Genomic DNA, 12,255 nt, shown 5'->3' with positions numbered 1-12,255 from the left:
ATAGGAGGGAAGAACAGAGGGACAAATTGAAGGGGTCAAAAAGCTGGGAGGTTCTCTGGAGGAATTCTAAAGAGTGCCACAAAAAGAGGAACCTGGGAGTACTGAAGCCTGGAGGGCAAGCTTCCAAACAAAGGAACACCAAGTGGATGAAAGTTGAAAAGAGAGTTGGGGAAAGGCAAGAGGAGAAAAAGACATGAACTCACAAATCTTGGTCCTGTGATGGGTGTGGAGCATCAGCAACGGTGAATGGCTCCTGGTCCACATCAACTGCAGGTGACAGTGGGAGGTGAGCCAGGCAAGACCTTAAGGGTCCCTACCAGGAGAATTGGGCTTAGTGCCCAGGCACCCCTCCGGGTTTTGGTACCAGATGATGGAGTGACTGAACCCCACGCCAAAAGCCAGAACACACACTGTGTGGTTGATATGAGGGGTTTTAATCAAAGGAAGCCAGGGCCAGGCTCTTTTTGGCCAGAAAAAGCATCTTTTATGGGTGGTAAGAGGACTTAGTGGATGGAAGGGGTTAGGGCTGATGTATCTTCTTCTTATTGGTTGGTGAGTCTCCTTGCTGGGCTGTGGGCCTGTTGCCAGTTGGGAGTTTTTTTTTTTTCCATTTGTTACTTTTGGTTATTGTTTGTCCTCACCTGGGCAGAAAAACTTGTACTTTCTGAGTTTTGGGCCTCTTCCTCTTTCAGGGACAGAAGGGGAGACCTTATCAGTATGAACTTGAGTTCTTTAGAAAAAAACCACAAAAGCAAGAAAACAACAAAGAAAACCTCACCTTCAAAAATGTTACTTGCAGATGAAAGTAGACACAATACAGCATAATTATTAAATATTTGAACTACTCTGCACCCCAACCTTCCCTCTACCCCCCTTACTCCATAAGAATTCCTAGGGTTCCTGTGTATCTCTTTCTATATGAAGAGTGGTTTGCATAATACTAACTCCGCCTGATAGAAATATTTGAGACTCCAGGTATAGAGTATAGATTTTTTGCTCCAGAATTGTGTACTCCCAGATGAATGCTGTTTTCTTCACACATTTGTCACTATTTTCTATCTGATTATTTTTCTTGCTATTAAACAAACCACATTAGTTCCTTACTTTGTATAGGAAAATCAAAAAATCATAAAGGCAAAACACATTTTGTAGCTTATTTATCTTGTGTCAGATCAGTGAACAACGAATGTTGGGGCAGAGCTGGGTTCTGAGCAAGGAAGTGTTGGAGAAACCATTTAGAAGGAAAATCAAATGAGGCAGCAGCCAAAACGTTTTTTGCACCAAAATGGAAAAGTTTGTTTTTGTTGACAGAGAATGTGATGATCATGGAAGGCAGTCTGCTTAGAGACTGCACAGGTGGTCCGTATTTCAATCCAGGAAGCTGAGGACACAAGAGGTGAGTTCCAGTGAATGGGCGCTAGCCTGGGGAGAGCTATGAAGCATCATCCCCAGCATTTGGGTGCCTGCCTAGCATCCAGGAACACCAGACGTGGCACGTGCCATACTGCAGGACTGACTGGGCCACACTCAGCAACCTCCATTCAGTCCCAGGAGCTGACAGTGTAGGAGGTGATTTCCAATACAACCAGTGGAAGCTTTGAACACCACTTGAAACACGAAAATATAGGAAAATGACAAGACAAAAGAACAAAATGCAATCTCAAACCTCCATCCCATCCCAAGGAAGCCTAGGAACCATGTACATAGAAGAAAATATAAGCCATACATCTGAAATGCCTGAAATGATAGCAACTGAAATAAAGAAGAAACTCTGGGAAGCTATAAGGGAATTCAAATTAGAAATAATCTCCAAGGTAAAAGAAGAAATGACAAAAGTAGTGAAAGAAATGCTGAACACATCTAAAGAAAACATAGTTAAAAAATTAGAGGAACAATGCAGAAGATAGAATTCGTGAATGAGCAATATAAGAAACAAACAGAATACATGAAACAGATTCATAGAGGTATACAAAAAATCAAAACTTCCACTGAAAGTTGTCAAAACTGCCTCACAAAGTGAAGATGGAATTTCAGACCTTGGAGACAAGATTGTAGCTAGTGAATAGAAAGGGAAAGATCTTTTAAAAATAACAAGAAATCAGGAAATAACAATTCAACAGCTGCAAAATGATGCAAAGAAAAACAACATAAGATTGATAGGTATAAATGAAAAAGAAGAGGCTAACACAAATGATATCAAGAGGCTATTTACAGAAGTAATACCTGAAAATTTCCCAAAACATGAGAATGGAAACTGACATACAGATAAGTGAAGCAAATGGAACTCCGTATAGCCATAACCAAAATAAAATACATCCAAGCATATAAACATCACCATCTCAGAAATCCAACATAAGAACAGAATATTAAAAGCTGCTGAGAGAAAAGACAGATTAGCCATACAGGAAAACATATGAGAATCACAGCAGACTTCTCAACACAAACAGTGAAGTCAAGAAGAGCATGGAGTGATGTATTTCAGATCCTAAAGGGAAACGAATTTCAACCCAGATTAATGTACCCTACAAAACTGTCCTTCACAAAGAATGGAGAAATAAGATATTTCCGTGACAAAGAACTCTGAAGAACTTCATGATAACCAAACCAACACTGCAAAGAATACTGAAAGACATTCTAGGTACACATAGGAACTAAAACCACTGAGGAAGACAGACAAACAGAATGAAAATGTAAAGATACAACAACAGAAAGAATCAACAAAAACAATATATAACAGTTATAATCATTAATTTAAATGGCCTCAATATATCAATTAAAAGAAAAAGACTGTCAGAATGGATCAAGAAATAACATTAAACCATATGCCTTCTATAAGAAACACATGAAACACTAAAGGAAACTCAGACTGAAAGTCGGAGGATGGAAAACAATATTTCATGCAACAGGAACCAAAAAAAAAAAAAAAAAGCAGGGTTAGCAGTTCTTTTTACAGACAATATGAACTTCAAACCAAGATGATCCAAAAAGATAAAGAATGTCACTACATACTACTTGGGGGAAAGCTTCAAGAGGAAGAGATAACAATCTTAAATATATATGCAGCAAATTCCAGAGCACCCAGATATATAAGGCAACTATTAAGAGAAATTAAAAATCAAATAAGTAATACCACAATTATAACAGACCTTAAGACACTCTTGACACAAAGGGACAGATCAACCAGACAGAAAATCAGTAAAGAAGTAATTGAACTGAATCACACCTGTGAACAAATGGACTTGATAGATGTATACAGAGTGTTATATCCAACAACATCAGAATAAACATTCTTTTCAGCAGTACCTGGGACATGCTCTAAAATAGCACACATACTAGCCCACGGAACATATTTAGGTTAATGCAAAAGAATTGAAATTATCCAAGGAGATAATATAGAAACCATTGTTGTTCATTTTCTGTCAGTTGGTTCTAAATACCCTGTAATACTTTCATTCTCTTGAATGGTTTTACATTGTCTTGATATGTTTGACGCTATAGTATACAAAGTTATACTCAAATATTTCAAGGAAAGAGACACTATGGTAACTACTCTTATGTCGGGTTATCTTGTGATGAAACACTTTGTTGCTTAAATTGTTCTGTTCTGAACTGTGCTGTTGTGTTGTTATGTCCTCTTTTATCTCAGTCTTCTTTATTTATTTTATTTTTTAATTATGAAAAAATAAATTAAAAATAACAGGATATATTATAGTAACCCTTTTGTTTTCCTATTAACTTGATTTGAAGCCCTGTATTGCCCTCACCATCTTGTTTTGGCTGATTTTACTCTATTCTGTTTTGCTTGATAGTATCAAGTTTGAGGGTATAGGCAACTACTGTGAAGACAATAAGATTCACTATGATGCCCATTCTGGTTTGACTATTATCTTCTTTTGAAGTCCTGTAATGTCTCCAATGTTTTGGCTTATTGGTTTTGTTCTGTACTGTTTTGTTCAATTTTATTGTAACTGATGATATAGGCAATTCTTTTTAAGATAGCAAGAGGCATTATGGTAACTATTGTTGATCACCTTGTATTCTGTTTTTACATCAGGTACTATGTCTGTACTTTTGATTTGACTGACTCTGTTTTGTTTTGTCACATTTGGTTTTATTCTCTTCAAAAAAGGTAATAAGAACTGTGGGAGCAATAAAACCCAAAATGTGTAATTGTTATTGTAAAAAAGAGAGGAAAATAATGTGCTCTAAAGGATATAACTGCATGTATATTTCAGTGTATAAGATAAATAACCATATTGCTGAGTTTTTATTGGATCTTTGAACAGAACTGTTTGAAGTCTCACTGTTTGAATGTCCACTTTGTATGTTTTAATTTTGTAACTTGAACAACTATTTCTAAGATGACAATATGTAGTCTATTAACTAGTGATTTCTTACTGTTTATTTTTTTTGAAATTCTGTATTACTTGTACCTTTTTTCTGTTTTTTTTTCTTTTTCTCTTTAAATAAAATTTTAAAAAAGGAAATTATCCCATGCATGTTATCAGATAATAGCACCATGAAACTATAAATTAATGATAAAAGAAACTGCAAAACTCCTACAAACACATGGAAATTGAATAATACAGTCTTGAGCAATCAGTAGGTCACAGAGGAAATTAAAGAAGAAATTAAACAATATCTACAAGCAAACAAAAATACACTACAACATACAAGAATCTGTGGGATGCAATGAAAGTGGTCCTCAGAGTTCCCACATCAGGAAAACAGAATGAACACAAATAAACAACCTGATGCTACACCTCAAACATCTAGAAAAAGAAGAGCAAGACAAGGCCAAAGCCAAAAGAAGGGAAGAAATTATAAAAATGAGAGCATTAATTAATCAATAGAGTCTAAGAAATCAATCCAAATAATCAATGAATCAAAGAGTTGGTTATTTGAAAGAATAAAATTGATATACCCCTATCCAACCATATTTTAAAAAGGAAAGAAAAAACTCAAATTCATGCAATAAGGAATAAAAAATGTGAAATCACTATGGACTCTGTGGAAATACAGAAGATCATCAACACCTATTTCAAAAAATTCTACTCTCACAGGTTCGATAACACAGAAGAAATGGACAAGTTCCTAGAAACATATGAACTACCAAAGCTGGATCAAGAAGCTTGATTGCTGAATAACCCAATTTCTATTAATGAAATTAAACATGTAATTGCGTCCTTACCAACAAAGAAGAACCCAGGCCCAGACGGATTCACTGCAGAATTCTACAAGATACACAGACACTTGTTGCTGACACTCCTCTCCAGCGAAATCAAAAGGGAACCACTTCATCCTAAGTCATTCATTGAAATAAATATTACTCCAGTAGATGCAAAAATTCTCTATAATCTACTGGCAAACAGGATGCAGCAAATCATCAAGAAATTATACACCACGAACAAGTGGGATTCATCCCAGGCATGCAGAGATGGTTCAACATACACAAATCATTAAATGTAATCCACCATATTAATAGAGCCAAAAGTAAGAATCACATGATTATTTCTATAGACGCAGAAAAAGCTTTTGATAAGGTCCAACATTCACTCATGATAAGAACCTTACAGAAAATTGGAAAAGATTTTCTTTACCACAATATGACAAAGGTCATCTATAAGAAACCAACAACAAGCATCATAGTAATGGCCAAAAACTGAAGGCCTTTATCTTAAAACCAGGCACAAGACAAGAATGCCCCTTATTAATGCTTATTATTCAACATAGTACTGGAAATACTATCCAGAGCAATTAGACAAGAGAGAGAAATAAATGGAGTAAAGATAGAAAAAGAGGAAGTTAAATAATCATTATTTGCAGATGATATGATACTCTACATAGAAGACCCCCAAAACTCCATTGAAAGACTCTTAGGTATAATAAATAAACTCAGCAATGGAGCTGGATACAAAGTCAATACTCAAAAATCAATAGCATTCCTACACACTAACAGCAATATCACTGAGAGAGAAATAATAGAAGCCACAGCCTTCACAGTGGCCTCCAAAAAATAAAATATGTAGGAATTAATCTAATGAAAGTAGTAAAAGATCTATACAGGGAAAATTATCATACTCTGAAAAGAGAAATCAAAGAGTCCCCAGTAATTGGAAAGACATCCCTTATTCGTGCATAGGAAGAATAAATATTGTGAAAATGGCCATTCTCCCAGAACTGTTATACATATTCAAGGCAATACCAATGAAAATGCAACTAACATACATCACAAATCTAGAGAAATCACTCCTAAAATTCATCTGGAACCAGAAGAGACCTAGAAGAGCAAAGGCAATTCTAAGCAGCAAAGACAAGACAGGAGGCATCACAATCCCGGACTTGAAGTTATACTACAAAGCTACTGGTATAAAATCAACATAGTACTGGAAAAAAAAACAGATCTGAAGATCAATGGAATAGATTACAACACACAACCACAACTACAAACACAATCATCTTATTTTTGATAAATGGGCCAAAAATGTTCACTGGAAAAATGATAGTCTCTTTAATTAAAGGTGATGGAAAAACTGGCTCTCCATATGTCAAAACCTAAAACTAGACCCATGCCTATCACCATGTAATAAACTAAAATGTAAATGGATCAAAGATCTAAATATTAAAACAGAAACACTAAATCTATTGGAAGAAAAATTAGGCAAAAATCTTAAAGACATTGGGGTAGGTATAGAATTCATGAACAGGAATCAAACCACACAGGAAATACTTCCTAGAATCAATAAATGAGATCACATCTTATTAAAGAATTACTGCATGATGAAAGAAATCTCCAGCATAGTGAAAAGAAAACCCACAAACTGGGAAAAAAAATCTTAGTGAACTGTCCCTCAGACAAAGGACTTGTCTCTGGAACATAAAAATAATTTTTTAAAAAATCAGACCCCTGAAATTCAAAGACTCAATCCAAAAATGGCATCTGAGATGAATACACAGTTCTCAGAAGAAGAAATACAAATGGCAAATAAATATATGACAAAATATCCATTACCATTAGTCATTAGAGAAAAACAAATTAAAACCACGCTGAGATTCCATCTCACTCCTGAAAGAATGGCCAGGATCAAGAAAACCACCTACAACAAATGCTGGAGAGGCTGTGGGGACAAAGGAACTCTCCTGCACTGTTGGTAGGAGTGTAGACTGGTGCAACCACTGTGGAGGTAAGTCTGGAGATTATTCAGGAATCTGGGATTGGAAGTCTCATTTGACCCAACTATGCCACTTCTAGGCATATTCCCAGAAGAAATGAAAACATCATACCACAGTGATATATAGCACCCATGTTTATAGCAGCACAATTTGTAATAGCCAGATCTTGGAAACAACCTATGTATCCATCAACTGAGGAATGGATAAAAAAAAATTGTGCTATTTTTATACAATGGAGTATTATTCAGCTATAAAGAATTACCACATTGAGATAGTTATAAAGAAATGGACTCAGCTTGAGACCATACTCATAAGTGAAATAAATCAAAATCACATGTATAGATACCGAATAGTCTCCTTAGTGTAAGAAATGGTGAGAATACATAAAAGTGTGTGGTAATCATGATTCCCAATTACATTGCATTGAAGCCTTTTAATGTCTTAATGCATTAGCTGGAATTGTTTTATTTTGTTTTGTTTGATTTTATTATGTGTGATTGTATGAACCACTATTTTGAAGAAAACAAAACACTATGGCAGCCATTGCTGATTAAATATCATCCTGCTTTTTAATCCCACCATGCTTTTGTTTTTCTGTTTCTATTGGTTATATCACGTTGTGTCTTACTGGATTTTAATATGTGTGACAGTAGAAACAATTTTTTTACGGAAAATGAGGTATTATAGTAGCCAATGTTCATCTTCTGAAATTTGCTTCTGAATGCCCTGTAATACTTTCAGTCTCTTGAATGGTTTTATAGTATGTTGTTATGTTTGATATGATTGTATGTTAATGTCAGGTTGTCTTGTAGTGAAGTGCTGTGTTGCTTGTATTGTGCTATTCTGAACTGCTTTGTTCTGTGCTCTTTTGTTTTAATCTCTTTAAAAAAAATTAAAAGAGACTGCAAGGGCAGCAGGAAGCTGACCCCATGCGGCCAGGCAGATGCCCCACACCATGCACCTCCTAGGGAAGGAGAGGCCTGACAGCGCCTCCCTCACACAGAGTTTGTCCCCAGTGCAGGAGGAGAGCCTGTGACCACAGCTGTATTAGTCAGCCAGTGTTATGTGCTGAGTGTCCCTGTCCTCACAGAATGCCGAACCTGTGTCTTAACCAGTGCTCACCTGTGGGGCTGCATCTCTGAGGGTCTAGAGAAGGTGAACTGAGGCCCAGGGTTTGGTGCTCTGGTCCCATGTGACGGTCCTCCTTTCAGGGTAAGACATGGGTGTGGCATGTTCAACATGACAGCATAGCAGGGGATCCACGTTAGAGCTACTGAGACAAAGCAAGTGAAATCACAGGCAGCTGGAAGACAGGGAGAGAGGAAACCCTGAGGACAGCATCAGTCTGAAGGAAGAAACCTTTAGATCAAGTAAGAAATATGTATAGGCCTTGATGAAATGATTATCCAGTACAGAGGAGGCCCTCTGATTTTATTGGCTGCTGGCAGACCAGGTACTATGGTACCCAGGAAGCTCCCTGCAAAAACAGAGACTGCACACCCGAGGCAGTCTCAGGGAACTCTGGGTAGTTTGAAGTATGAGCCCCCTTGCCTTTTTTGTCTTCCTGCAAACAGAGGCCACTGCAGCCTGGCAACAAATTGTGCTCGCAGGCACCAGTGATGTTTCCTGCCCTGATGGACCAGAATTTTTTTCTATCTCCCTGTCTTTGTTTTGTGTGTTCAGAGATGGCTGAGACTAGAGTGTGTGACTCACTCCTAGTGCAAAATTGGGATTAGGGGTGCTGGGATTATGGCAGGGTTTTTACTAGTTCAGTTTACTGAATGGATTGCCACCTCCTCAATCCTGGCAGACTGGATACAATATAAGGTCAGAAAGAGGCTTCATCTCTCTCCCTTCCTGCTTTTCCTGTCGCCTTCCCTCTATGATTTTCTCTCCTCTATGAAGCCACCCTACCTCGGACTAAAAGCAGTATAATCTAGGAGTTAAATGCCCCTTTCATCCTTTAACTTTCCATGTCAGGTGTTTTATCTGAACAGTGAGTAAAATAACTAAAATGCACTGCGTTTGTAATATATGTTTGTGCTGTTTAGTGATATATTTTTATGTTCTTGCATTTAAATTATTGTTTCTCTTTTCATTCATGTTTTTATACATTATGTACCAGCTGTCTATCTATTTACTGACGAATAGAGGAGAATCATACTTCCAACACTACCTACCTGCTTTCCATCCATATTCATTTGGTACAATTCTAGTAGATTCTGTCTATTGTTGTGGGAATTCCTCACACCCTCTTCAAGCAAGTTGAAAAATTGTCTTGTGGTTTTTCCCATTGGCTTATATTTTGTGACCTCACACAGGCATAATGTCAAGGCATCTCCTTTTCCTCGCTTGGCTGGCTGTTCAGTATGTTGCACTACATTGGTACCATCCTAAGCTTTCCCATTCCTCTGAACTGGAAAGCTACACTCCATCGTATATTTTTCTTCTTTATTTGATGTTCCATTTTTGGTGGTTGCTTAGTTGTGTCTGTGTTTTGTTTTCTTTTGCTTTTTCTGCCTGATCATGGAATATGATTAATATGGTGTGAATCTCATCATATTTCAGACTTAGAAATTCAGCAGGTGTATGCACACACCTAACAAATTTTATGTTGTTGGCCCCCATGCCTCATGCCTTTGCATTATGCATTTGTGATTGGTTCATTGTGTAGTGCTTGGATTGGGGTTGTGAGTGCTACATTGGCCTAGGGATAGAGCAAAGATATAATAGAACGGCAAAATGTCTCTCTCTCTCTCTCTCTCTCTCTCTCTCTCTCTCTCTCTCTCTCTCTCTCTCCTCTTTCTCTGTCCGGTTTCTGGCTTTCTGTTTGCAGCTGCCATAAATTACAGCCCTTCCATGCCACCCTGCCATGGAACCAACTGAGTATCGACTAAAACCTCCAAAAACTGTAAGATATAAACCTTTCCTTTACCAGCTTTGGGCATCAGGTATTTTGCCTCAGCAACAACAACAAAAAAAAAAAATAACTCAGAAAGAATTTGGTACAGAGATTGGGGTCATTGCTGTGACTACCATGTTTTTCGAGAGATTTTAAAAATGGCTTGTCCCAGAGTTTAAAATGGTTTTGACATGTTTCCTGGATGCTTCGAGCTGGAGCAGCTTAGGCTGTTCTATAGAGAAGATTCTCATCAGAGCTCAGGAGACCAGAAGGCTGATAAAAAGCCTTATGGTAAAGACCAGGCTTGGGAGGTTTCTACTGAAAAAGAAAAACTGCATTAGTCATTGGACTCCTCAAGATGTATGTTATGGCTTGGCAAAAAGTTTGTCTGCATTTTGCTCATGCCCAGAGAATTTGTCTGAGACTGAGACTAAAGGCAATAGACTGATTACTCTGGAAAAGCAAATTTCAAGGCAGTCAAATATTGAGCTGTGGCATGGCTATTGTTGGGCGCTTTTAGCCAGCTTTATGTTGAAAATCAAGAGCAAAGACCCCAGCAAATTAATTTAAAATACTGTGAGTTTGGTGGAAAATAAACTCCAATAAATCTGTGGATTGTAAATATAAAACTGAGATTTTATTGCTGAGAAGAAACAGAAAGATAAAAAGTATAACTGCAAGATATCCCAAAAAGCAATGGGCCTCCACCATTTGCAGCCTCAATATCACAAAAGTAAAAAAAAAAAAAATTCTCAGAGGAAAGAGCTGCAGAGCACCATGCTTCAGAATGGCGACAGAGGCCACACCGGGTTCCAGAATGTTGGCCACACAGAAAAACTTTTCTTCACAATCAGGTTCACAGAATCCAATGATCCAGGAAATCAACCCCTAAAGCCAAAAAAAAAAAAAAAAAAAAAAAAAAAAAAAAAAAAAAAAAAAAAAACCAGCCTGGCTACTGCTCCAGCTGGCGTCATCCATATGGTGTTGATTTTAGACACAAGAAAAATGCAAAAATTCTGAGGATAAAGCAGTTTCCACCTTGATTACAAAGGGCTTAGGAGTCCAACCAGTATACCCGTGAGAGGGAAATTTATAAAGCTATAAGGGTAAAGCCAAAGTGATAGTAGAAACCCCAAATGTTTAAAAAAGCCAAAAACGTGTATCATCCAAGAAAAGCTACAAAAAACAAGCAGAGAGGGTTTAAGAAAAAAGCTGTGAGAGCTAAAATCACTGAAAGTGCCATGGGGGTGGAATCACCCAAGCCTTTTAGAGTTTACAAACAGATGCTTCCAATGCTGAGCATAAAACTCTAGAACTTAATGTTCACCCCCCTGGATGTTAGACTTGCTTTGTCTCCAATGCTTTGTATTCCACTCTTAATACCTTAAAATGTTTATCTTGTGCCTCACATTTCAAAAATGTTTTACCTGGTTTCATTTCATTTGTACAGGGGTTTACAGTTAAGAGTCCATAGATGTTAAAAGAAACTTGAGACTCAGACTTCTCAACAATGCTAAAAATGTTACGACTTTGACAACTCTTAGAGATAGACTAAATGTCTTGTATAATGGATGTGCATGAGTCTTTGGGGGCCAGGGTAAAATGTCATGGTTTATGTCTGTGGCCCCCAGGCCTAATGACTTTGCATTATGCATTTGTGATTGGTTCATTGTGTAGTGTTTGGATTTTGGTTGTGAGTGCTACACTGGCCTAGGGGTAGAGCCAAGATATAAAATAATGACAAAAAAGGCCCATCTCTCTCTCTGCCCAGATTCCGACTTCCTGTTTGCAGCTGCCATGAACTACAGCCATGCCATGCCACCCTGCCTTGGAGCCTACTGAGTATAGACTAAAACCTCCAAAACTAAAAAATAAAGCTTTCCTTTCCCAGCTTTAGACATCAGGTATTTTGTCTCAGCAACAAATAAAAAATAAGTAAGTCATCACATAATTGTAGATAATTCGGGATCAGACCGAAAATTCTCTTTTAGCAAAATGAAAACGCCCAATCTCCTAAGGGAGAGGAAGTACTGGCCAAATGCATGCAAAGTTCGGACTGGTGAACCACGGGAATTCAGATGTCAAGTGCTGTTACTGCTGTGTGGCCTGTTTGCCATCATAACCAGCATCCCTCCAGACACAGGGCAGTTTGCCATTCTTCATCTCTTACAGGGAGCCAG

This window comes from Cavia porcellus, unplaced genomic scaffold (assembly GCF_034190915.1).
Source record: "Cavia porcellus strain 051 isolate PalLab524CR breed Dunkin Hartley unplaced genomic scaffold, mCavPor4.1 scaffold_3, whole genome shotgun sequence".
Lineage (NCBI taxonomy): Eukaryota > Metazoa > Chordata > Mammalia > Rodentia > Caviidae > Cavia > Cavia porcellus.
This window is presented reverse-complemented; position numbering follows the sequence as displayed.